Source organism: Falco cherrug, chromosome 2, assembly GCF_023634085.1.
Source record: "Falco cherrug isolate bFalChe1 chromosome 2, bFalChe1.pri, whole genome shotgun sequence".
NCBI classification, from domain to species: domain Eukaryota; kingdom Metazoa; phylum Chordata; class Aves; order Falconiformes; family Falconidae; genus Falco; species Falco cherrug.
This window is the reverse complement of record NC_073698.1, coordinates 113449474-113477447: the sequence shown is the minus strand read 5'-3', so window position 1 is coordinate 113477447 and position 27974 is coordinate 113449474. Positions and strand designations below refer to the sequence as shown.

The 27974-nt window shown below is 40.9% G+C and overlaps 1 protein-coding gene and 1 long non-coding RNA gene across 10 annotated transcripts in view; one reads left to right on the top strand and one right to left on the bottom strand.

The window, feature by feature from the left end:
• Positions 1 to 14983, top strand: part of LOC129735416 (uncharacterized) — a 36716-nt gene extending 21733 nt beyond the window's left edge. The window contains exons 3-8 of one of the 7 annotated variants that reach the window (XR_008731030.1): positions 1219 to 1304; positions 6540 to 6623; positions 6803 to 8196; positions 9539 to 9598; positions 12266 to 12349; positions 13720 to 14971. This is a non-coding gene — a long non-coding RNA (uncharacterized LOC129735416). Of the gene's footprint in view, positions 1 to 1218; positions 8197 to 9538; positions 9599 to 12265; positions 12350 to 13719 lie in introns of all 7 variants that reach the window. The other 6 variants (XR_008731027.1, XR_008731028.1, XR_008731031.1 and 3 more) reach the window with 6 other exon arrangements.
• Positions 1 to 27974, bottom strand: part of HTR1F (5-hydroxytryptamine receptor 1F) — a 118493-nt gene that overhangs the window by 67779 nt on the left and 22740 nt on the right. The gene's annotated exons all lie outside the window — the stretch shown is intronic.

Here is a 27974-nt window from a genome sequence, read left to right as displayed (position 1 = left end):
TGGCTAATGGCCAGCAAAGACCTTGCAGGATTTGATGCTCCAGAAACTGGCTCCACTTGAGGTACTCAAGAAATCAAAAAAAACCTGACCTGGACTTCTCTGAAGATAAATGGTCAATAAAAGGAAAAGGAGGAGGAAGCCGGTGCTCTTTGGTGCAGCCAGTAGTTCTAGCATCTCTCGTGCTGTTAGAATCCGAGCGCACCCGCGAGGTGCTAATAGTCAACTCACACTGAGCGCAGTGGGAGTCCAGGGCACGTGGTGTTTTGCAGCATTAGGAATCATGTTACTCAGCTAAGGACATAAACATGCCAGAGTATGTGCTGTCTGAACTGCAAGGCATTGTTTCTTGCTTTATCAAAATATTAAGGTTATTTCCCCAAGCTAGCAGTGTCTCACAGTAAGCAGCTGCCTAAAGAAGAAATATACTGCAAAAGGGTATGCGTTGTGAAAAGTCTGCACTGTGAAAAGCAGAAATAGAGCATTCTACCAAGAATAGGCTGATTTAATTTTAAATATAAAATCTTTAAATGGCTAATGTGCTTACAGTGTAGAAAATCAGATATCAAAAGCAGTTCTTGTTTCAAAGCAGAAGAGCAGTCAGTAAGAAAAATGAGCACAAAGAAGACAAAGTGACAAAAGAAAGAAGGAACGATTATTGATTTCCTGGAAAAAGGGATAAAAGCTAATGATTTTTCACACATTGTCAAATAACACAGTAATTTATTCAGAATATAATTCTACTAACATTTGACTGCGACTAGGTACCAAATGAGTTCCTACAGCACAAAGTCCTCTGGAGCAGGTTTCGGGGATGGTTACAGACTTATTTGTTGTGCCATCTCCTTGACATCACGGCCGATGGCCTGGGCTAAGGTAAGCAGTGGTGGGGTTCCTTGAGGTTGTCAGTGCAACTTTGGGAAGTCCAGGTTTCCTTATTGATGAAAGAAGGGCAATGGCCTCCCTGCCAAGGAGGCACCCAGCAAATCATGAGTTATAACATCAGTCCTGTACAAGTTGGAAAAACGTGGAAAAGTAAAAGCTCTTAGTACTTTTGTACCCATGCCACTGGTAGGTGTAAGACACTTCTGCAAAAATTAGTCTCTTTCTCAGTACAGAGCATTAACCTTCAAAATGTAGCTTATTGGCAGTAATGATAGAGTTTAAATAGTAAAATGAGTGTCCATACTCCCTCTTTCCCTGCCCTCCTTTGCAATGCAGATTTCTCTATCTTAAGCCAAGGCCAGGAAGGACAGAAGGTAGAGTGGCCAGCACGACCCACTACGGCAATATGTGGCACTCAAGATGTGAGTAATGATGTACTTTTCTGTATCTCATTAAGCAACCAAAGGATGATCAGCAACAACTGATCAAGGCAGAGGCAGAGCAGCCCTCTTGTTGGGTCTTGCTTGGGAGCTGCGAGCGTAACCATTGTCTGCATCCTCATCTCTCAACATGCACCATCAGACGTGTCAAAGCTACGTTTTGTACGGGAATGCAAGAGTGTGTGACAGCCGGGATAATTTTAGGGTGATCTTGAAATACTCAAAAGGATTTCCACCTTAAGGGGTGGAGGGAGGGGAAGCTGGCTTTAGTCCCTGTTGAGCTCTTGTATGCTGTCCTTCATTCCAAGGTAAGAAATTCTAGGTGTCAGAATGTCTAGGTAGCACTTACACACCTCAGAGATTTTGTTTGGCTTTTCTAGACAGATAAGAAGGCTCAGTCTCCCCACAAAATCAAGGTCCTTTTTGTACAGACCTTCCCCCTACAGTCTGTCCTTTTCCCATTCTCCTTTCCTTCCAGCTTCTGCATCTTCACGTTTTCATCCTTATCCCAGCTGTGTTTGCAAGCACCTGGCTCTTTGCACTCAGGGCCTTCGTAGTTGCACTCCCCTCTTCTCTCTTGGTCCTCTAATGCAAAAAGGAGCATTTCTGAAATGTGTGTGCTTGTGCAGTCAAGAATTTTGCTGTTGGCACACCACCCAATGACTTCACTCTTGCCTGAATGGGGAGAGAGTGTCCTCTGAAGGGGATCTGGAGGCCACCTAGGTGCTTAGATCTTTGTTTGCACCTTGTTATCTAGCCTGGAGTGCTGCCAGGCATTCCTGTGCAGGCAGATTTGCAAGCTGCCTACAAGCTCTTGTGAAGACCTTGTCTGGATGGGAAGGGAGAATGGGTGCGGGAGTCTTTGTTGATGATACATCAGTACGGATGTAGCTGGTTTACTTCCATCGTTTTCAGCTTAATTAAAATGTAAGTACCCTGGACTTAGAGGTTCAGCACAGGAACTGAACAGGCATCTCCAAGGAGACTCCTGCATAGCCAGCAGGTAAAGTTCATATGGATTTATGCTTTCTTTTAGCTTTCTAAGAACATCTGAAAAAAATATGTAATGTTATATCTTTAACTAAGGCTGGTTTTAGAATAGTGATTCCTATAAATTGAGAATGAAGAGGAAGACATGACAGAACTGCAGAAATAAGGACTTTTTGAACCATTGAAAAGTAAATCACAAGCAGGGTAATGTTTGTTATGGCAGAACATCCCCAGGTAAAGGGAAGGAGTAGGAAGTTGCCCAAACCCCTGTGAACTCACTGGTTTGTTTAATAAACAGAAGCCAAGCTTTTAACAGATGAACAGTGTTGTCTTGTACATAAGAGGACTTAATATTTCTAAACGTGAACAAACCTCTTTTTTCCCAGTATAAAATAATCTCACATCTGCTCAAAATCCCAATAATTTTAGTTTATGTGTGGCAGCAACTACCTTTAGGAAGGTAGTCCAGCAGAAGTAATTCTGGACGTGCTTTCATCTTGAAGCACGTGTATTGCTTCCATCACTTCTCAAGCCTCAGAGTTCTCCTGCTTCAAGTCTCAATATTTACTATGTCAGGTTGAAGCCTGCCAGTAACCAAAAATATCAGTTCCAGCCCTCCTTTCCTAGTAAAGATACTGATATTATGAGGGCTCTGGTCTTGTCAAAAACAATGGAAAAAAATCTTGTGAAATGTGTGGAATATGAAGGCAAGCTTTTTTTTGTGGTTAAAAATAGTATCTGCGATAATATAATTACATATAATATAAATCATAAAATAAAAATCATCTGCAATAATAAAGTCCCTAAAATTGGGACTTTCTTACTGTGTGGAGGATGCTAAATAAGACTTTTTAAATGGTATCTTGTGCTAAGATAATTATGGGAAAAACCAGCTTTCGATGAATCTGACAGCTGTTTGAAAAGCTCAATGGGCAGCACGATTTGCTGTTGTGCAGAAGACCAAGGTTCAGAAGCACACACAAAATTTTGTCATCTCAACAGCCAGCAGGAACTGGAGGTGGCATAAAGAAAATGACAGCCTTTGCTGCAAAGGCAAACAGAAATCTTACCTGTGATCTGGAGCTGAGTTTGTTTCCTGTATAAAAGGGGCAAGGGGTCAGAAGCAGATAATACTTCCCAGAATGGCTTGATGTCCATAGCTGGGTGAGAATTCTCTTCCTTTAAATTTACGGTGGCTGCATCGGATGTGCCAGAAAATGATGGATCAGTAGAGCCCTATAAATCCTGAACACGTATGTAGTATAGCTTTTCAAAAATAACTTGCAAAACAGACTTTCAGGAGAAGAAAAACTCCACAATGACAGCACACTGACAGTGCAATAGAGAGGAATTTGTTATTCTGACTGCAGGGGTGACAATGACCAGAGGGCAAATGCATAAAATAGGAAGGAAGAGCCTATGTGCAAATGTCAAGTACCCCCTGCAGCAAATGAAAGAAAGAGAGATATGCTCAAAGTGTGTTTACTCTATATAGGCATAATACTACTACTACTAATAGTAAATAATAATAATAAAGGTAATTTCTCTGATTACAATAAATATTTCTGAGCTTGAAGCTGAGGATGCGATGCAACATTATATAGTATCACCTGTGTATAAATAAGTGATTCCATTCAGATGTTCATTGCCATGAAATTAAAAGAAACCTTTGCCATCTAATGGTGAAGGTGGCAGCAAAAATGGACACGAATGGTAAGTGAAGGGTTAAATATATAGGATGGTCTTTTTTGTGAGTAATCTTTGTTGACAATTTTTAAGCTGTGGTTTGACTCTAGAAATAAATGTGATTATTATAATTATTTCTTTTATTACCTAAAGGAGAGAATATCTACTCACAAGTAAAACTACTTCAGTATGAAATTAATTTTGCAGGCATAATTTGCACCCTCAAACAAGATCTCAATCCCAAAAAGGAGCAGCAAGAAACTGAAAGCCCTGTTGTGTTTCTGAAGTTATTTAGTTCTAAACAAACGTTCCCGGGCTGTCTGTCTGCTTTGTACTTTTAGTTCTTCTTTGTTATTGAATGCTTTTGTAAGAAAGCAGGATTTTTGTTCTGAATTTTTCTTCCCCTGATATTTCCCACATGAAGTTACAATCCTCTGATAGCTTGTACGAAGAGGATTAGAACATGTCATCACTAATTGCAGATGAGGATTTAAAGCAGGGATGGACAGGAGAAGCAGAAAGATGAGATTGCCTGACCTGTCTTGCTTCAGACCATGCGGCTGCTTTGCATCTACCCCTGCTGCCCCAGGAAGGTAGCCTGGCTTCCACATCTGTCCTCATCTTACAGAAAGGGATTTTTTTTTCTTTTTTTTGAATGTGATCAAACACTAACTTTTCTGCCGAGACACTGATTTTTTTATTGTACATTTTCCCTAAAGATCCATTTCTACCATGAGAACTACACAAAGTTAGTTGGTTCATAAAAGTACAAGGGAAGGAACAGCTGCAAAGAGGAATCACTTCTAAACTCCCAAAAGTGCCAGATTGCAGGGGTGGGATCGTACCTTCCTCCACAACTTTTTTTGTTGTTTCTTCTAGAAAGTAAACTTTTGAGTACTGCCATTGTATCCCCACCTATACCATACAAGTGCTTCCCTCGAGTCTGGAAGTAGTAATGGTAAGGTACACAAGCCCTAACCATCTGCAAACATTACTGTTACTTAAAGGAAACAACGGGTAGCAATTTGAGTAATAAGCTTAAGGAATTACATAACTTAAGTAGCAATAGAACAAAATTATGTCAGCATGCATTTCCCTCTCTTTTGCTTCAGCACAAATCAATTATGAAATACAAATCAAAGTAATGGATACATGTTTATAAAAATTTAGGGTTCCAGGCACTGATTAACCATGATGGAGAGAACTTGCTCTCATGAAGATAAATGTATTATCGTAAAGAACCTAAAAGTTCCCATGTGAGGCTGTGAACTACTTGAAAGGACAATTTATAGTAGCCCTAGCATTCTTTGATGGGTTGAAGTCTAAGGAGATAAGACACAATAAGCAAGTGGCCAGAGCTGCTTTTCAACTTCTCTGTATGGATCATTTGTCAGTAAATTGCATAAGCAGAGGAAAGCAGTTAGCATAAATGCCCCTTCGTCTGATTTTAAAAAAGATTCTTTTCTTTTAAAGTCTACTTTCTTGCAACAAGGTGAAAGAGTGACTCAGCAGTTTAAAAAAAAAAAAAAGGCAAAACTGAGCTAGAGGGAATTTAATTATCTTTAGGCATCTAATAAAAACCACAGAAGTTTGTCACAATTTTCAGGACTTGTCTGTCAAATCTTGACAGATCAGGAAAGTGAAAAGGACAGTTTCTTGGTTAAGACTGAAAAAGAGCTTGAACTTCATTTTCAAGGAGAAAGGATGTTTTTTAATTAATAAAGGTAAAGAAATATGTGGTAAAACTACCTCCTTGTCTGACGTATCATGAAAGCCGCAACCAGAATTCCACATGTCTGTCAGTCCCTCCTGTGCCAAGATCTGGGCTTTCATTTTGAGGGATGAAAACATTTTTTAAAGTCATTGGGAAAACAATATGTGATTCAGTTAGATAAAGAATTAAATGCCTCAGTCTTCTCAGAATCAAAGGAAAAGAACAGTTTCAGCTGTGCTAAATAGACTTGTTGACGTAACATGCTGGTTCTTGGTCACCTGAATTTACGATGTAAACCAGTATCTCTGTGAAGGCTGCATTACCGAGATGACTTCAGTGTTTTGTTATTTAATCACATAGCCTGAGCACTTCTAGTGAGGAAAAGAAGGGATTAACAGACAGAGGTCAGGGCTTGGGATTTTAAAATTTATGTGCTGTTTCTTGACTGCTATAAAAGGTAGACTAAATATATTGTCCGTCTCACAGAGCAATGTTTTACAGATCAAAAGGCCATATCTTTAAAGCAGGCAGCATTTTAGTCCTAAATAATACTCTTTTACCAAAGTGATCATATAGCTCAAATGTTCCTGAAATGGTGAGTCTGTTGTAATGTATAGCTATTGGTGATACGAGGCTTAATATAGACTAAGTTCTTGGAAAAAGAAAGGAAACCTTGCTGTAAACGTTATCAGTGGCTTGGCAAGTGGTTGGGAGACAGACAACTTTTTTGTTCGTTCGTCTTTACCATCAGAATGTAGGGTACTGGACACCGGGGGGGGCTGACAGAAACCTGCTCTGATTATTTATCTCCTTTCTTCCCCACGCAGGTGCTGCTGCCCAAAGAGCTTCTGGGGAAAGGTTCCTGTGTGGGGCATAGAAATGGTGATGGATATAGCTGGGGCCTGCTGAAGGTACTGATTAGGTGTTTCCTCCAGGGAAGGCAAATAACCAGCCTGTAGACCTAGTGTAAATGATCTTGGGCAGCATTTCTGTTTTCTTTCACTGCTTTGGATCACTTTCTTTGTAAGACAAACGGCTTCAGCCAGCCTGGTCGTGGGATATTTCCATCGCTGTTTGATCTGTTTTCCAGCAGCGCTGGCTCGGCGTTGGAGCAAATGTTGAAAGCTGCTGCCAGGGAGGTGCAGGGAAGAGCACGCGAGCAGGATGCGACTGGAGTGAAAGCTCCCCCTCAGCCAAAGCCATTTCTCACCAGTTTGCTCAAATTTGCAAGAACAGCCCAGAAAGAACCACCTCTGCAACTCGTACAGCTTAACAGAAAATGGGTATTTGTATGGGCAAGTACTGCTGTAAAAGGAAGATAAGTCATGATCCGGGCAACCTGGGAAACTCAACTTCCACTCAATATTTTCCAGACTGACTGGGGTTTGTGGCACCCTGGTGAATGCATCTCCGAAGGGTGCCACTTTCAGACCTACCTTTTGAAACAGATTTAGTTAATGGTGATGTGCAGTCAAAGAATTGCTCTCCATTCTGCTAAATTACGTTTTGTTTCAGGACTCTAATCTGAAGCCATACTCAAAAGCTGCAGCAGTTTAGAAAAATTAGCCAGCAGCCTGGCTGAGCTTACATCTCAAGCACGCTAGTTTTATTATGCAGTGATAAATCACTTTTTAACTTTCTGCACAAAGGGCATTTTCTTGTCGATGTATTTGAGAACGTTGTAGAGGTGTTTGTAATTAAATAAGGAAAAAGCAGAACTTCTTTTAGGAAGAAATTAATTTGTGATGCTATTGAAATCAGAGAATTTTGAAAATACTGTCCATGGGTTATTTTTGCTTTGTGCTTCCACAAAAGTAATTGTATTTCTCTCTAAAAAACAGTGAAGTGAGAAATAGGCAGTTTTCTTTTACATGGAGGACAGAAAATTTATCAAATAGAGACAGTACAGACTTAGGTAAAGATGTCTGGATTTTGCCTGCATTAAAATATTTTCAAGGTCAAGCTTTCCAAGGTCTTTCACCTAATCATGTACTGAACCACAACTTTCTAGCCATTAAAAGTGCCTATGCTTCATAGTATGGTTTAGTTTAAAAAAATGACACGTTAGAGCTCAAAAAACAGACAGTTCAGCTTTGAGTGCCAAATATATGAAATGCCCTCCTCTTCCTTGTCCTTTTCCAATCCAGGGTGGCCAGCTTAGCGTTCTGCCCAGTTTTGATTAAAGATGAGGTACAGATCTGATCTGGCACGGCAATTGCTATATTCCAGTGTAAGCCACAGACTATTGCTGCTATTATTTATTCTCAGACAAAAACATTCACTCCCACAACCTCCAACTATAGGCTGCAAATTCTTCATGCCTAGCTTTTTGCCATGAGTAAAAACGACATCATTTCTCATTTGCTCTGGTTGCTGTGGGCTGCCTCACCTGTCACAGCCAAGAGCTGCACTATCTGTTGGCCATTCTGCGTGGAACGATTTGAAAATTTCCAGTGCTCTCTTCCACTACAGATCAGAAACCAGGTAAGTTTTTAATGTTAAGGATGGTCACTTGCACCTCATCCAGTTTCTCCCTGCTTAAATAAATGCGCACACAGGCACACACTTGTGAGATCAGCCTCTCTAAAGAAATTTTCCTTTTCCCTTCTTAGAGTAGGTGGGGGTATCTGTGCACGCTCGAGCCTATCTTGGCAAATTCCATGAAAATATGGATGGTAGACCAACGAGTTTGTTAAATGTATTTTCTGAAGATTTTCCCCACTGTGGAGAAAGCTAGGTTTACTTCATTTTATCCAAAAGCAGAGGTTAATGTGCAATGGGAGTCTACACATAAGAAAAAAACCCACAAACCGACCCCAAACCCCAAACCAAACCAGCGCTCCAACTTTTTCTCCCAGAGCTGTTCATTGTAGGAAGAAGTTGACTGCACAAAGCTACTCCATGGTGAACTAATGAGTCACTGCCTCCAATCTGCATTTCTTAGGTTCAGGCTGACACATTTGCAGCTGAACTTTTTAGGCTTGCCAGTTCTCTAGAGCAGATGTACATTACAAAAAAGTTGGGAATTTCAAGATATCTCTCACCGATTTACCATGTATAGCACATCTGGGAAACTAAGCGTCTAACAATAAGAGAAGGGAGGAGAGGCAGGGAGATACTGATGGGACTACAAGACCTGAAGAAATGCTTTCACCTTGTTAGAAATTTTTAGGACCTAAAACTTAAGCATGTTTAAGTATCTGCCTTGAAGAAGCTACATGCTGTAGGTAGTACCAATGGGTTAAAGCCCTTTTTTAAAGAAGTGGCTAAATCTGTTGATTTGTTGATGGAAGAATCCACACAAACTGTCACAAAGTGGTAGATGTTCTTCAAAGCAGACAAAAACAACACTAATGACATGACATTTCCTGCCATATCTTACTAATGAATAAAACATTAGGTAAGCAAGGGGAGGTCAAAGAAGGACAAAAGGCTTGAATGAGGCAGGCATTTTCAGTGGAGGGGATAAAGGTAGGTGAAGCTACCATCATTAACCATAATTGAAACAGGATTTTTCACTCCTTCCCAGCACATGGAAAACAAATTTTTCATTGCCATCAGCATCCTTTTACATTACAAATGCCAGGAATGTACAGGTGGCAGGAAAATCAGTCTTCAGAATCTGAACATTTTAAAATGGAAAAAATACAATTGATTTTAAGTACATAGTGTTCATGCAGAAGATTAGCTAAATCAATTTTATACTGAAAATATGCAAGTGCCCATAGAGTATTTTGTTTGGGAGTAAGAGAGTATTTTCTTATGTATTTTTTCTCAGAATTCTATTGCACTCACTCCACCATAAATTTCCCACTATTGTTTATAGACAGTTCAAGAATGTGAAGCCAAGACTTGATGCTGCAAAATTTCAGATAAAAGCTGTGAGGTAAGAGGGCAATATGCAGAACATCTCGGAGTTTCATATCCAGATTCCCACAGAGAAAAAACATCTTTAAGAAAACTGGATGCATAATGAAAAGGCATAGATGTGTTTAATCTCATTATTTTCCTCTTTTAAATCTCCGGCTCATACCTTCCCCCTTGGCTTCTGAAGACACAACTGCTTGCTTGTCAATCACGAGTAATGCTTCCTGTTCTTGAACACCTTTCCTCCACCTCCTAAAATAGTTTCCAACGTTGGAGCATGGTATTACTTAAGCCAGAAGTAGTAAGGTCTAACCAAATGTCACGTTGTCCTGCCTGGAGAGTTAAGGAAGGGCTGCAAGCCTGGCTAGTCTTGGAAAACAGTCTTACCACAGCAAATCCCCTAGGCAAGGGAATTTGAACAGGAATGATCCTCGGGGTTTAAGAGAAGGCCAGTTGTTTGAAACCTCTTTTAGCCAACCTGCCAGGGCTTGAGACCTGGTTGTGTGTTTTCAGAAATGTGTGACCTGATAGCTGCTGTCGCTCTACCTCGCCTCATGGGATGTGAAGGTCTGACGCTGGCCCCGGGGTGGTCCCTTGTGAAGATGGACTGCGCCGGGACTGCTCCCAGCAGCTTCTGCCATCATCTCTAACAGCATCTGATCTGCTTTTGGGGACTGTAACACGAAGTAGCCCAGCCAAAATGCACCTGTGGCAGGTCCCTAGGAAGGGGTGACGTGAGCCAAACTCCTCTCCTGCCCTGCTGGGCTTGTTCTTCTTGAGTGCTTTGCCAGGGCAAGAGGCACAGCAGAGGGCACAGCGATGCGGCAGTGGAAGAGTGCTGGGCAGGGGGGTCCTGCTAAGCCTCTGCTTAACCATACCCTGCAGGTTACAGAGGATTCTGGAGAAGAAGAGTTTGGATGAGGAATGGTGGAGGATGAGACAAATGACTCCTGACTAGCCATGGACTGCCACGCGTGTTGCTGAGGATGCGGTTAATGCTGATGCTGGGTTTATAATTTGTGCTTAAAGAGCCTGAGGAAATGGTTTTATTCCTAAATACCCCAGGACCCATGTGGCTAGATGAAGGCTCGTGCCAGGGAGAGTCTCTGCTGTGAGAAGTCTCTGCAGTGGCTAACGCCTTGGCTACCTGGGACAGAGTACCCTCAGGGTTTGTCAGTGGTGGAGACAAAGTTGAAATCCTTGATCCCAAGGATGGTCAGGTCTGGGAGGGAGAGGCAGGGGCAAGGACAGTGCGGGGGTGGGGATGGTCACACTTGCTGCTGCTCTGGCTGTTGCACGGGGCACAGAAGGGAGGACAGTGACTCCCTGCACAGTGTGACTCCGCACTGCTGGGGCAGCCAAATGGGATTTATGGGGCCCCAGCACTGGCAGACGTGGAAGCTAAGCATTTAACTTGTAATGCCAACTTGATGAGTGCCTATAGCTGATGCCGAGCTGAAGACTAAGTTTATTCCTGCTTGCTGCAGGACCTTTAGGACTTCTGCTGACAAAACCCCCAGGCATCTGGATGATTTTACAGGATGAAGATGTCAGTGCACTCTGGCTTAGGCTGCACTTCAGGCAAGGATTACAGTTAAGGAGCTTGGCAACAGCGTTTTGATAATTATGCTTATTTTTGCTTCCTAACAGACTTGCATGGCAAGTTAAGGAAAGGGTTGATGATAATACAGAGCAGCTGGCTCCAGCTATGCAGGAAGGGTTGGGAGGAGGGTAGGTGCAAGCAGGGGTGGGTGCTGGATGGTGCCGGTAAGAACAGAGTTTCCAGGGAGGCAGCTGGGAGTGGGGAGAGAAAACATCAGTGGAAGAAGGCAAGGTGAGGGAGGAAAGTGTGAGGGAAGAAATAAAAGCCAATTTCCTAGGGCTTCTCTTTTCATCCCTGTCCTTCCTGTCTTCTGGGTACACCCTGACTTAATGTGTGCCCTTTTAAAAAGTAAGCATGCTACAAGCAACAGCTTTCCCTTATGTTTACAGTAAATGTTCTGATGCCTCCTTAAGTGACCTGGCCACCTTCAGCATCTTCAGATCACTGCAGCTTCTTTTTCTCCCGTGCTTTTTAGCTGAAGACAAGACATAGCTGAATTATTTTTTTTTTTTTTTTGAGGGGGCTTGTGTGCTGAGCATTTTAAGTAGATGCTTTTATATTGTGTATTTTCAAATCTCTGGCTATCAGTCCTCGTAATTCACAGCAACAGGTATAGTGTGTTGAAGCAGTATCCAGGTACTACAGATCACAAAGAAAATGCATAAAGGTCTATTATACGTATATAGCTGTATCTATAAAGGTCTATTATACATATATAGCTGTATCTATGCATATATGTGTATATAAGTGAAGGACTGAAGCACCAAGAGTAGCCAGCTCTCAATAAAAGCACAGTTGCTCCTGGCTTGAATAAAAGGAGAAGCGAGATACTGACTGTGAGGGTGACATGTTACTGTAACTTGAAAACTAATTAAGGAAAGAACAGAATTTAAATAGCATTTGGATGCAACAGCAGGAAACACAAGGAACAGGTGTTTAACAAGATTTCTTTTGCCTGTTTAACCTCTTCATTAATGCCAAAACCCAGACTCTGACAGACTTTGGCTTTACCTAGTTTCTGTAGTTGTACTTTTGGCTGTTTCATGCCTCAGAGCATTTCTTCTGCCCTTCATTTGTCTCTAGGGATCGGGGTCTCTGCCGCTAAGTACTTTTGATCTTGGTTGGATGTACCGCTGCCTCCTCAGGAGTCAATAGAATTACATGGCTGTGAGTAAGGCCCAGCGCTTGTTACTCTGCTCCTCAGGTTCGCTAGAGCATCCGCAGGGAGATCTCCTTAAAAACCTGGGTGAAATTTTTTGCCTAAGGCCTGGAAACCAGGGAAGGCTTTCCTTTGTGATCATTGTAAAATACAAAAGCATAAATAAGTGGTTTTCAATGTGTCAGGTGTTGGCAGAGTCTGGAGGGATATCTGTTAATTCAGTAGGTCTCTCATCGCTGACTCCCTCCTGAGTGACTGGGGCTACACAATACTGAAGTGGCTTTACATCTTCAAAGGAATTTCTGGTTTAAGTGACCTTTTAGCAAAGAATTCTTTCTCTCTAACATTTTATATTCTGTTTCACACTTTCTTGAATTTAGCAAGTGGAAAGAAACTGCAGTGGCATCTGTTTTAACAGTCACCTTTTAATGATATGTTTAACCCTATCATGAGTTTTAAAAGTCCCTTCCTGAACTTCCTTGAAAGATTCAGATTTTGAAGAGAAGAACTTATTATAAGATTATCTCTGTAAAAGCATGCTTACTTTTAGGATGAGGTTTCAGCAACATTGGGCAGCAGGCAGAATCGGTATTTTGCCGGTGAGACCCTCCCCCATCATCCACCCACCTGTTTAGACCTGTGCATGGCAGGGACTTTTGCATATGCATCTCTGTCTCTTTATGCTTGTTTTCACAGAAATTTGTCCTATTAGCTGCTGCTTCTTTTCATCATTGTTCTCCCCTCTCTGCTCTCTCATGGGTTTCCACCCAGTGTGCAGTCCAACCTGCTGGCTGATGTTCTCCTTCCAACAATTTAGTGGTTTTGACACTAGAATATTTTTAGTTCCCCTTCTTTTTTATTTTGCATAATTAGCTTTTTTTTTTTCCCCTGCACATGCTCTTCAAACCTCCTTAACCACAGAATCATTGAATCATAGAATAGTTTGGGTTGGAAGGGACCTTTGAAAGTCTTCTAGTCCAACCGCTGATAATCTCAGTCTTCCTCAAACAAACTGATTCCTTTTCTTAACCCATTCCAACACTGATATACACGAGAGCTGACTGTCTCCTGTACTTTGCTCTCCCCTCCCTGACCTGTCTTTCTATCCAGAGAAGGGTTAGACTTGCTGTCAGGATACTGAGCGCATCAGCACGCTCTGCAGCCTCTTGCTTCCAGGACTTTGGCTGGCTGGGCTCAGGGCTGTGACATTCGCTGTCAGCTCTTTTCTACTTGCTGGATGTTAGCTCCAGGGCTGCTGCTGGCTCAAATTCCCCTAACAAAAATCCTGCTTAATCTCCTTCTTTATTGTAACCATCAGTTACGATCTGTAGATATTTCATTCTCATTTTCCAAATTCTTTTTTTTTTTTTTTTTCCAGATGACAGTGCGCCAAGGACACAGTCGCAGCGTGCAGGGACCATGCTGACCTCCAGGATGGGGCTGTTAAAAGGGGACAGCACAGCTCCAAGCTGAAGGGCACATCGCTGGGTACACCTAGCTCAAAAGTTCCCTCAGAGTCTCTACCTTGAATGCCTTTTGTGATCTGAAGTGAAAAGTGAGCAGCAACATATGGTGACAGAGGATTGCATAACATGGTCCAAATCCTTGCAGCACGTTTGTTTAAAACTAGTGTTTAGGATACAAGAGACTGTGTGGATCCTGATACCATTGTACCTGGCAGGATGGCTTTGCGGTGCTTAGACGTGGCAGTGATTCAACCCATTAAGCAGACAGATGCTTTGTAGACCTGATGTTACACCACTTCTCACCCTAGAGAGTTGCTTCCTGTACGGCACTTCATCTTTAATGATCTTAATTAATACTAATTGGTATATAATCACCTCGAAAAATACTATTCTATGAGGAAAACTCATCTCTGATGTTACAGAGATAGGTAATTGTGAGAAATCTTAATGTACTACAGCCCTGCGTAAATGATTAAATAAAACAGATCTTCCTCTGTTTTGTCTGTATCTATCTATATATTGTTTTCCTTGATAGCTTATATTGTAACTCCCACACCTGAAGCTTCCACCACATGTTTTAAACTATTTCAGAAGTAATGTGAGGCTAGCAGAGATCACACTTATGAAAACTGTAATGAAAAACCATTATTAAAGAAGGGATATAATTTTTTCTTTTCTTTTCTTTTTCCTTTTTTCTCCAACTTGCTTTCAATCAGCATACTAATTCTGCTCTTACGTAAAATTCACTCCTGCATTTATATAGCAGGGTAGTTTCATTTTTGGTCTATTCCTGTTTTGAGAAGGAATCTTCCTGCACACATCCCCAAGATTCCCTTTCTCTTTCAGTAAGCATTGCGATTACATAAAAAGAAAAGCAGAGATCTTAGTAAACAAAACCAGAGGAATGATTTAATCTTTAAAGCTGGCTAGGACACCGAACTTGCAATTCACATCTCATTTTTGTCAGCAGCATGTCCAAACCACCAAGACCATTCTCGAAAATCACAGCTGTGACAGCTATGGCCACCGAGCTACAGGAAAGCTGCACTCAGGTCATTCTGCCTTGTCACTGCCAATGAAACATGAGAATAGTTAGCATTACTGCCTGCTGATTTTGCAGCCTCTTTTGTTCAGTAAAAACAATTCTAATGATTAATAGCATCATAAAATAGCATGCTGAAGGCTTTCCCTCCTGCCCTGTGTGGCTGGCCTGTGGAAGGAGCGTGATGGTGTAGATCAGCCCCAGCTGCATCCATTTGGCCCCCGTTTATGGTGGGCGAGTGCAAAGGCAGGTGATGGGCTGGGCTGGGCTGGGCGAGGAGGTTGGGGAGATGCTTTTGGAGGCCACCTGGAGAAGGGGAAGTTTCCAAAATGAAGCAGGGGAGAGGCTGAGGCCAGCAAGCAGCCTTCCAGTGGAGAGGAAGAAATGCTCTGGACTCTCTTTGTACAGTAAGTGTTTGGGTATGTTGTCCTGAGCCGGTCGAGGCTGGTCCCTGGAGCTAGCTGTTGTCAGCCGGAGCTGCTGGTCAGAGGGGAGGTCTTATAATTAGTCTCTGGGCTGGAAGAGTATTAGGAATTGATTTGGGCATTTTACTGTGTTTTAGCAATCTAATTCTCAGTCGGTTTTATAAGGCTGGCTGCCAATTATTTCAAACAGAGCTTGAAACATGCTCCTGCCAAAGGTAAATACTATCAGCTTCAGAACTCAACTGCTGTTTCAGAGCACTTACATAGACATGTGTTCCACATCTACAATTTTTCTTTTTTTTTTTCTTTTATTTTTTACAGAGTTAAATTTCTTTTAAGTGCTATTAATGGTTTGGAGGGCTTCTACCAGCCTCCTGCATGAACAGGCAATATATTTGACCACAGGTGTCTGATTTAAAAGGTCTGCAAAACATCTGCTTTGTGTGTCTGCAAGCAGCCCAGGAACAAATTGCTTGATAATGCTGTTACAAATGCAGGCTGTGTGTGGTAAAACAACAGAAGCCACAGACAAATAGGAGTGTTGTCAACTCCTAAATGCCTTAAGGTAATTTGATAGGAGAAATGTCTAGAGGTCCCAAAAAATTGTCTCGTGTTAAAGGTAAGGGCTGGGGTTTTTTGTTGTTGTTTAGGTTTGGTTTGAGGTTTTGGGTTTGTTTGGTTGTTTTTTGGGGTTTTTTGGTTGTTTGTTTTTTTTTTTTGGGGGGGGAGGTGGGATTGTTCATCTTTTTGCTTTTCTCAGCTTGGGCTGAGGTAGTTTGGCTTAGCCTGTGGGAAGTGGAAAACAGTTGCTGTCCTAGCCCTGGGAAGGGAATACTGGCAGGCGAGCTGGCACGTGCTACGTGCAGCCTGTTGATGGGGCCAGCTCGGGGGTGAGAAAGCTGGATGCTGGTAGGCATGCTAGACTTAATCTCACAGGATTCAGAGGAAGCATTAAAAAAAAACTCGGAAAACAAATGACGTGTCATAGGCAAAAAAAACCCTTCCTTGCTCTTGGCAGGTACAAAAGAAATTCTGATGCAGAGGCTTAATACACTATAGGTATTGTGCAAGTAAATTTTTTGGCTGTGCTACTGCACCAGCAGTTCAAGCACCTGTAGCATAGTCTTGGTTTCTGTCTGCAGCATTTCTTTGGTATATAAATCCCTGCATAAAGTCACTGAACTCTGGTTTAAAGCAGTGCAAGTTCCTTGCACCAGCTGCCTTGTTTGGAAGGTTGTTCCAGTTTCATGCTGATAAGTGTGGAAGTGCTTATTTTTTTTTTTTTTCCTCTTTTTCTTTCCCAGCTTCTAGTTTCAGTTGATTCAATACCAGTTTGTATTTGCTTCATCTTTTACTGATATTTACTGATGTTATCTTTGAAACAGGTCTTCCCTTATCTTCCTATTTTCTCCCTCTCAGCTTTGTTTGGTAAGGCAAAACTGTCCAAGCTCTTGTAACTTCTTTGCTGAACAATCTGTTCCTTTGATCATCTTTCTATTCTTCTGCTGTACTCTTTCTAGCTTATATTTTTCAGAATGTAAATGATCAGAAAAGTATTCCAAATAGTGTCTCAGTGAAGCCTTTCAGGACAGTTTTCTCTTTCTCTTCCAAAACTATCTTGCTTATAGCATCTTAAGATGTCATTAGCTTTTTCCATACCTGCATCACTCTAACTGCTCACAGCCATATGCTGACTGACCAGTGCATTTTGATTTTCCTCCTTTTAGCCATCTCCAGCACATAATCTCCATGGAAATAGCAAGACTACTTGTTATCGATCCCTAATCATATAACTCCTTCTCCTATGCTGCAAAATGCCTTCTCATTTTTACCATGAGAATATGTTATTGCCTATTGGCATAGATACCCAAGAGCTCTGGGCATATTGGGCAGCATTCTGCAAGGTAATATCTCGGGGGAAAAAAAAAAAAAAAAGCATAAGTCTCTTTGATTAATCAAATAAAACCTCGCAACTTTCTTGAGCTGCATACAAAGCCTAAAATGTGACCCGGAATATGAAATGCTAACAACATGGTTTGTGCAGGTTGGTGGTCTTGGTTACAACAGCCTGGCAAGCCCTGATGTGGTTTCAGTTGCGATGTCCACTATTTTGGATTAAAATTGTAAATACAGTAAATTAAGCAGAACTAAGATAACTGAAGTTGGACTTACAAAACTTTTAAGTGTTTTAAATGTGTAAAAGCAAAACAAAAGCAATTTTGAATATAACAGAAATGCTATAAAATAAGGTGAAAGGATTCTTATCATATAGACATCATTTGATCACTGATGTTTGCTTTGATTGTGAGCATATACTTTCAAAAACAAGACGCTTGTTAAAAAAACCACCCCAAATTGCCACACTGGCAGATGATCTCAAAGTTCTACTATAGCTCTGTAGTAAAATATTTGACTTTATTCTGATATCCTGCCTACAACTAGAATATTTATCAGGTAACTTTTTAGTTATGAGGAAGAAGGGCCTAAATGTACAAATGGCACAAGCAAACAAAACACATTTAATTGCAAAAACTTGAAATTATTCACAATGTTTAAAATGGACTATTTCTAATCAAACAAATACCACTATTCCCCAGTGGTGACAGAAACAAAAAAGTTACAGTCCACACCTCCCATAAGTCTACATCTGATAAGCTTGCAGAGACCAAACACACAGCTCTGCTTTCTCAAGCAATATTGAACTGCAAGGGATGCTGAAAAAGTTGTGGGGCAGGGGAGGATGGAGAGAAGGGCACATCATGTCCTCTCCTTGACAAGGTGCGTAAAAGCAATGCAGCCCAATTCTACACCAAAAGCTATGTAATTTAAAAATACTTCAGAAAAGGAAGGTTTGTTACTACATCTGACTTACATCAGTAAAGCAGAACTTGGCAAGGAAAGAAGAGATTTGAGCAGAGTCTGAATATGGAGATGTGAGTAACCTTTTGCTCCTTCAGAAGCTTTATGGCATCTACTTTCCTCACTATTCCTGTAGTAAAAGACACTAACGATACTCTGAAATCTTACCCATGCAGTTCCTAAAGACAGTGTTTGCAAAGTGTTCTGAGGATTAAAAATAGCACCAACTAAACAACGTCACTGCTGCCACTGGGACGTGTACGTGCATTGATAATAGGAGGTGGGCAGCTACACGTACCAGGCAAACAGAGCCTTGGGAAGAAAAGTTTAACTGAAAACCTAAGAATTTTACCAAAGCATTACAAATTCAAATTCACAAAAAGCTAGAGAATAAATTGCTGCATACAAAATTCGTATCTGAGGTGCTGAAATGAAATGTTTATACTGAAAAGAAATGCTGTGCAAGAGCTGGTTAGTGTGTCAAGAATTCCTTGTAGGATGTATTGAAGGGGAAATACAAGCAAACACTATTTGCTCAATAATAAGGAAGCTAAGCAATCAAGAGATAGGACTCCACAAATACCAAATGTCAGAAACCTCTTATTTAAAAGCTGTCACACTGCAAGAGAGATGATATTGCTGCTATGTCATATATGCATCTTGGCTGCTGATGAACAGCTAATTAATCTTGTAAGGCTAGAAGCTAAAAAATCACAGACAGCAGCATGTGTGAGCAATCTTTGCATCTGGAAGAGAATACATGGTAAAATTAAAAGTTTTTCAGATCCACAGACAGCCAGACATCCTTTATGCTCAGTGTAGTGTTGTTCTTTCATATTATGCTTCCCTGAAATGAGCTTTTAGTTTTAATCCTAAACACCTAAAAAAAATATCAATAAATCCTCCCTGAATCAGCTATAAAGATCTCTGTCCTGCTTTCAGTGTCCCATGCCAGCTCAGTCTGTGACTGAGAATATTTCAACTGCAAGAGAGTCCCTTTACTTGGGGAACTGAACACAACATTTCAAGTGACGTGACGCTGAAAGGAGCGTGATTTTTAAACAGTTTTAATCCACCCATTTAAAAGAAGAGATGCAGTTTCTACCTCTAATGCTATTAAATTTAGCAGTGTGGTCTGAAAAACTCCAGGAAAGAGCTTAATCTGGTTAAATGTAGACACATAGAATCACTTAGGTTGGAAAAGACCCTTAAGATCATCAAGTCCAACCATAAACCTTACACTGCCAAGCCTTCTACTAAACCATCTCCCTAAGCACCGCATTTACAACCTGTTTTAAGTACCTCCAGGGACGGTGACTCAAGCACTTCCCTGGGCAGCCTGTTCCAGTGCTTGATAACCCTGTCAGTGAAGGAATTCTTCCTAGTATCTGAGCTCTCCTGGCGCAACCCCAGGCTGTTTCCTATCGTCCTATTGCTTGTTACCTGGGAGAAGAGACCGACCCCCCCTGCCTACAGCCCCTGTCAGGCAGCTGCAGAGAGCAGTAAGGTCCCCCCTGAGCCTCCTCGCCAGGCTGAACACTCCCAGTTCCCTCAGCTGCTCCTCATAAAACTGGTTCTCCAGACCCTTCCCCAGCTTTGTTGCTCTTCCTTGGATACGATACAAACATCTATAAAGTATGGGGATTTTTTTTTGCATTCATTTATATTCAGCAACCCTTCTAGGGTGCAGTGCTTTACATCTGAAAAATAAAATGCCTAAAATAGCTCACAGGGCTTGCACTCTGTCGTCTTCTCTTTATTGCCTATAGAGAGAATAGAGGATGACCTGCTCAGACATAGGTTTCTAGGTTACTTACAAAAATCTCGACTCAAGCAATGACACCGATTGATATAACTTCATAAAATAAATAGATTTATAGGAAAGGTATGGTTGATGAATTCCTATCTGTTGTATGAATGTCTGGCTGGGCTGAAAATAGACTGTCATCAATCCAGCATGCTTTAAAGTATCTCAGCAATACCACCTGGCAAATCATGCTTGCTAAGCTAGGGTTTTCTTCTGCTGAGAACGTGGGGATAAGGGCAGTTTCTTTATCATGCACTTAAGCACATAGTCCAGAACTCACCTGGCAGCGAGCGGAGGTGCCAGGTAGTTCATATTACTTGCACATCCTTAGCCTGAAAGCTCCTGCAGGAGTCAAACAGGTGAGGTTCTACCTTTGGGCTGGTTCAACCTTCACAGCTCTGCCCAGACCAGGGACACATGCTCAGCAGCAGGCTGTCACAACAAATCCAAGAACCACCAGAAATGAAGTCTTTTAGGGGGCTTTTATCTGTTCCAGAAGTCTTCAGTTGCTGTAACTTGCTCTAGTGGATTCTGGAAAACATGTGTTCCCTAATAACACATCTTTTTTGAAGTCGTATGTTGAACTAGGATATGGAATATACATTATTTAGTTAGTCTATGTCTCAAGTGAACACTTAAAAAACAGGATATAGGCATTTCCTGAGCTGTGCTCGGTACTCAGAGGACTGTGCCAAATCTGAAACTACCATGAGTTAACAACTATGGGTTTATCATCTTGCAAATTTAATTTTTAAATGAGAGCAAGCGAACTTAAACTCAGCTTTCAGGTCTCTGAGGGCTTTTTTTCTTTCTGTTCCCTATTCTTCCTTTTCCCTGTTCATCTACTGAAGAGTGAAAAAAGGACCAGAAGAGCAGAAGTCATTTGGCTATTGATCCAACCTGTTAACACTTCCACCACTGCCGTTAGAAACTACTTTACATGGAAAATAAAGCAAAAATAACATTCATCTTAAATTTCTCCAGCTGGAATACTGCATTTTCTGACTCCACATTCTTCCTGAGTAGTAGAGACTACTTTTATTAGTACAATATTAAACCAAAACAAGACAAAACGGAATGAAACAGAACCACTTTTGGTTACAAGTTGGAAATGTTAGCACTGCTCGTATTTCTCTTTTTCTGTATTGACGATTAGGACAAGTATAAGCCCAGTTACAGCCACAGGAGCCATAGGTACATACAAGAAGTGACTGAAATAGTGGCACACCCCGCTCATGATAAACCAAAAGTGAAAAAGTATAAAGGTTTTTGTTGGCCGGTTGTTGTTTTTTTTTCATTTTTCCTTACTAGAATCTTCCAATTTGTATTTCCATCTTGTAACAGTAGAAATAGTGCACCGGCTATATGATTTACCAGCTAATAAAATAGTATGTCCAAACTACTTGGTGAAAATAACAGGTTAGACCAAGTTGTCACTTGATTTTCTTAGACATACAGCCAAAGCACCTACACATGCAATAAGAATTTGTGTAAGGAGTCATAGTATTTAAAACACCAATGGAAATCCAAAGATTCTATTCTGCAACTCTGCTAAATTTCATGTTTGAAGCAATACCATGAAAGAAACATAGAGCTACTGGTGTGCATCAAAATAAAAACTTTAGGACTTTTATTTCTGCATGTTGATGCACTGTATTAATGTGTTGTGTCTATAAACAAAAATAGCTTTATCTTCTTTGAATACACGAGGCCAAGAGGAGCAGAGAAAGGGGGCAGGAGAGTTCCCATATGGTTTTGTGGGGTTAGATATAAAGGATGGGGCTTGCTGTGGGTATAGCCCCTGTGCTTGGGGCGGTCCTAGCACCACCGCACCAACCCCTGCATCCTTCTGCCACCCATCTGCGTGGCATCCTAAACCCCACACTAGCATGATTTTCGCATTCTGAACTGCAGAACCTCACAGAAAAATCACATCCTGGTGTGCCGTAGGGATGGGAGTCATCCTGAAGCCCTGTGCCTTATGGCCAGAAGTGGTGCCTGAGCCTCCTTATATTTTGTTGTACAGCTGAAATGACCTTCGTTGAGCCTCCTCTGGAGCGTTAGTCCCTGAGGAGTTTGAACATGAGTCAGTTTGCACCCGCTGGCTTGCGTGGTCCACAAAGAGAGCTGTTGGCTTGTGTCCTGCAGGTGCTATAAAAGCATTCTCTCTTTTCTTCCCCCAGTAAAAGAGGTGCTGTCTTTGCTGTTGTTTTCTTCTCTCTGCCCCTATGTGGAGAGTAAGTGTGTGCAAGTGGTGATGGGGTCAAGAGGGAAGAATTTTTATATACTCAACGTCTGTAGTACCTCTTCTTTCTACTGCCTGGCAGTAGAAGACAAACTAACCCCTGTATCTCTCCTCTTTTCTCAATTTTTTTTTTTTTGGGGGGGTGTGTGTGTGGGGTTTTTTTGTTTGTTTGTTTGTTTGTTTTCTTCTCCCTAAGCTGTAGGGAACTGCAAATCAGGGGACTAAAGCTTCCTCTTAGTCTGCCACTTCAAAATCAGCCCCGACTAACAATAGTGGTTTCAGTGTATATAAGTCCAGTTTTCCCCAGATTTGAGTGAATCAGGGGCTGCACCTCAAACAATAATTGATAGCACTGCTAGAAGTCTTAGTAGATAACCCAGAGACTGAAGTCTTGACGGCCCCAGAGATCTTGCTGAAGTCTGAGCTGAATCATACCCAAAAGCCAACAGAAGACAATTATGCAGTTCAGATGCTTTAGTCTACATACCTGTTCTGGAGGAAAAAAAAATATACCCACATAGACATATTCCCAGGTATATTCACCAGGTACGTGACCTGTATACATGCACTGGTAACAAAATTGTTAAAAGGGTTGTAAAACAATATAGCTTGCTGCTCAAGTATAAACCAGCTGTCTAGTGGTTTGCTAAACGTCTGATGAGAACATAGGAACTGTATTTTACTGATCGCTTCTGTCTTCCTAGAAAAACTAATGTTTCCTTTAGTTTTAAGCCATGAAGTTGCATGGAGCTCTTTATGCCATGGTGTTTCTGCCTCATCAGTTCAGTAACTCTGCTAAAATCTGTTGTTAAAATGATCTTATATTTCTTAGAGGATATTGCAGCAGAGTAAAAGAAAACAGCAGAAACCTGAAGTGGATTTGTAGAGTCTAGATAAATATGAAGATAACGCTGAAACAAAACGCCACCACCTCAATACCGCTTTCTTAAAGGTTTTGGTTTTGGCCATTTACCTGAAAGCTAGAGAGACAGATGGCACTAATCCCCCCCGATGTATAGTACAGTATAAATGTCATGTTCAAATAATATATTACAACAAATAACACACAAGTTTCCCACAAAGTTCAGTCAGTTTGTACTAAAACTGATATATTCATTTATTAATATGTAATGTTTCTGCTGTGTTAGCTACAGTAATAGTTTTCTGTAGGCAATGTGTCTTATTTACAGGCACATATAATTGTATTCGACAGCAGGAACATAAAAATATTTGCAGATAAAGTTTACTAAAAAAAATATAATCTCTGCTATATAAAAATATTGAAGGATGTTGAAGAATATATTTTAAATGATAACTAAAGAGCAGTTAAACATTTTTCGAACTGCCCTGTCTGGCACAGCTGTAAGTAACAATCTGTTTGAAAAAGCCCTCAATTGACTATACTAGTAAATGTTAGGATTATTAGTTATTAACTGACAGTTTTACCTTTGAGTACATTTATAAAGTTCTGCAGCGTTGACACTAGTACGTATATAGTTTCCTGCAGATCAGTATAATGCTGAAAGAATCTGTGTGCAAACATATTTAAAGCTCTTCGTCTTTATCTCTGAAGATGTTGATATGGATGGAGTTAGAGGTATTTATCACCATCATTACTTTGATCCCCTTTTCTGCAAAAAGGCAGTTGAAAAAAGTTGAAAAATTCATGTGTCTGGAGAAGTAGGGAAGACAGTTTCATCTGCCACTGAAAGTAATCGCTTAGCCATGAGGGATGGGCTGATGTACGGCTGTGGGTGGGTACAACACAGATGTCTGGCAGAGACTCCGTGTTTGATAGTGGTCTTGCATCAAAGCAGAACTTCTGGGTGTTCCCTCGCTACTAGACCAATGGTGTATAATGATTCCGTTAATTATTATGAAAAGCAGAGAGCAGTACAATAAAAGTAAATCTTGGTTGTGGGTACCAGTGTGTGTTACTGTGTCTGAACAAAGAAAAGGGGGGAGATCAGTTCATTCCTGTTGATGGGTCCTTGAATATTGACATAAGACGGGCAGGGATACCCAGCCTGTGTTCCAAATGAAAATCAGCTTTTACTTGGCCCACTGGTTTGGATATAAGGCAAATATCATAAGTAAAGCGTGTTTTATAAAATATATGTCTAATTCTTGAAGTAGCAGTTATCAGTTTGGTGCTTTTAATTTCAAAAAACTGCTATTCGTATCAGGCAGAGAACACCTCACCCATGTTCAGGCCGTGCTATTGCCTATGCACAATGTATATCAAACTGTCCAGTTTTCTAAGGCCAAAATAAAAGTGTGGCATTTAGGCACTGAAACCGTGCACTGTTTCTTAAAGAGCAAAACTAAACTAATTATTTAATTACCTCTTCCCAAGCTCTGAAAACTTAATGGTCCTGGAAATTTCTTTCGTGGGGTTGGATAAAGTGAAGGTGCTACAAATGCACAGCAAAGGGCAGAGTGAAATACATGTGAAAGACAGCAGCACTCAGTCCCAGGTACTTCAAAAACTGCACTGAGAAGAGACTTCATCTAACATCTCCCACTCCGATGTAAAATTACCGCCTACTCGTATGTTATTTATGTGTATTTGAAGTCACAGCTACTAGCTTGCCTTCAGAGCTGCTGTTTTAACTATTTTCTTTGGTATGCAAGCCCAGCAGAGGAAATGTGCTGACAGTAAACCAAGTTCAACATTTTCTTGTATATCTGCATTGTTTGTTAGGTTCTAATCTGCACTGGCTGTGCAAAGAATGCTGACAGGAGACAAAATGCTCAAGTGTCAGTGAATCAATTTGGCCAGAGGATCCTTCGTTAAAGGTAATTATGCATGAGAAGAACTTCACTTGATTGTCAGCTTGAGTTTGTAGAACTGGCAGACTGGGGAAAACAAAACAAATTTAACTTGCAAATAATGTATACATGGAAAGAACTGACAGACAACAACTTATAAAGTTCCTGCCTGCTGCTTTTACGGCCACTTTGCAGGCAGCACTAGCATTGATGTGGAAGCAGAACGCACTGCCAACCTCACCTGAAGGTTTCACTGTGATAGAGCCCCATCTGTTTGGAATGGGATAGTCGGGTCCAGAGCCCCTTCAAAGGCAACGTGAAAAACCTGTTGATAAACAGCCTGTTCCTTCTGTGAAACCTAAGTGCAGAAAAAGCAGCTGTAATAGAAGTGTCTGTGAAGTTTGGTGTCTGTGCAGTAGCCGGATTTAAAGGTAGACTGGCCTGGTTTGGTTTATAGAAGATAAAGAAAAGACTTTTCCTCTTGAAGTTAAATATTTTTTCTTTTGATAGATCTAGTGTTGCATAAGCAGGAAGAACTTCATATGGAGATTGCAAAAACAAACAAACAAACAAAAGAATGCCCTAAACCCAGTCCCCAGGCCCTCCTCCACGTGGGATTTAAGGGTAACGATGTCCTGGCATCCCACCGGACCCCTTCCATGCTTCAGCTGGGGAAGAAGAGGAGTGAACTGTCCTGGGCTTCACACAATCCCCAGTCCTCATTTCCCTCTTTAACTCTGGCTTGTCGAGGTGCTTCAAATACCTCAAACTGATGTTTTGAGGACGAGAAGAAAGATACTAGCAAATTTCATTTCCGGCTTTGAAAAAAAAGTCTGTCATTAAATTAAATTGCATAACTATACATCAATTGTTATAAAGGCAAAATACATTAAGAAGATTCAATAGAAAAAGGAATTGGTTTTAGGAATAAATAAATACAGGTTAGCTACGAATTGTCTTTGTTCATTGATTGGGATACAGAGTACAACTGAAATGCCTATTTGCTCTACAGATTTTTTTGTGCTTTCAGGAATGAGGGAAGTTAGGGTTGACTAAAAGGAGAAATTACTGGATTGAAATTTATGATAGATCTGTTTGCAATTGCTACTTAAGTTACATTCAGAAGTAGTGAAAATGTAATATGCACTGAAAATAGTAGACATGGAAGAAAATTGCATTACAAAAAATGAATTAAATTGGATTTCAAGCCATCCATTGCACAGTAAAAATGAACTTAGAAGGTAAAGATGTGACTTGGCGTGCAAAATAATTATTTTAAATGGGTAATGTGCATTAAAATGTTGTGTCAACATGTCCAGTGACCTTGTCTGGTAGGGGACGGGGAATTTTGCCTTTAGACTTCTGCAGTCTAATTGGCACTGTGCTCCTGTTTTCCAACAATAGAACAGTTAATGTTATTCTTTTTTTGCATAATCCTTTTTCTCTTAGACTATTGCAAGACTTTTTTAATAAGAAACCTTAGAGTATACTTGTGAAACAAGTCAGATATTTTAACTGGGTACGCTGAAGCAAATTGAAAAGGGATTTACCAAGGAGATTTGTCTGTGGCAAAAAGCTGGCTGAAGAGTTCACGAACAAAACATGTACTTGGGTTTGGTCAAACCTGTGGAGGGAGCATCCCATGTATTGGTCTGGTTAAACCCATGGAAGGAGTATCCCATGTACTCCTAACTTGAAAAGAATAAAGGTAATTACGTGAAAAGGCTTGTGCCTTCCTTTCTATTCTCACATTTCTACACTGTCAGTAGCTTGTTTTAGCTTTGACAAACCTTGTGTATACTCTGTTAAAAGTCTCAATGGATTGAGAGGAGATACTTGGTTGCTTTTCCTTAAATGTGCCTCTCACCTGGGCGGCACGGGTGAGATGAGCAGTGGGTGAGCCATCGAGGGATTTCAACCACGGTTACAGCAGACAGGGCTCAACTGTTCCATTTCCTTCCCCAGCTCAAGGAACAGTTGGCAGAACTAGAAAAGTCTGCGCCGTGTCAGCACGTCCAACAAAACACTTTTGCCTTGCTAGGGAGTACAGGTACCCTGTTTGTTGCTGCAGTGAGAGGTACGCAAAGTGGGTGATAGTTAAGCTAACTGCAAGGCGTAAGAAGGCAAAGGATTATTACTAAATGCTGGAATACTCTCTAGTCAACCATGGAGGAATCACAGAGACTTGATTATAAAGAAATCTATAGAAAAAAGGACTGGGCGTGGTCAATTTTTTACCTGCCTCAGGCGAATGTATCACTAAATCAGTTTTCCAAACTGATCCACCTCCATTTCTAACTAGTTCTGTGCCAGTTACTCTTGTTGGAAGATTGTTCTCCAACCTCATTGCACTGAAGGTTAGAAATGTTTTTCTAACTTTGTGATGTGTTTATTCTCATGTCGACATTACCCTTTAGCTAAAATATTATTTTCCCCTTTCTTGTTTTTACTTCAACAATATGTTTGTAGACAGAATCCCTGTCCTCATCTTGGCTGTTATTTTGGCAAGCTCAGTCTTTCAGCAACCTTTTTGCAACAGTAGTCATTTAAGAACAGATTGACCTAGCAGAATTATTGAAAATACCTGCTATTTTGCATCTTGTTCTTTCAGAATTCTGCAGTGATGATTATTTGGTCTCAAAAGACCAAATAAGCTCCTTAGCAATTTCCCTAACCTTTAGCCGTTCTGCCTTTTGTTCCATGCTCAACATTGTCTCCGCTGATTGAAACAAGGCCGAGTATTTACTTAGTTTTTGGCTGTACCTAGATTATCTTTAATCTCTATCCTATTTTCCTGTATAGCAACTCCATTCCCCCCACCCCCCGCGTTTTTTTTAATATCCTTGGCAAAGTCTGATTTTCACTGCAGGTTGGCACTCCTTCATCTCTGAACACTCAGCTTGCTTTGCTGCTCAGTACTTTCTGTTGGTTTGGGTTTTGTTGCCGCTGTTCATCCTACTGGGCAAGCCTATTTGCACATTTAAAATAGCAATTAAGGATTGGAACGAGGGAAACAC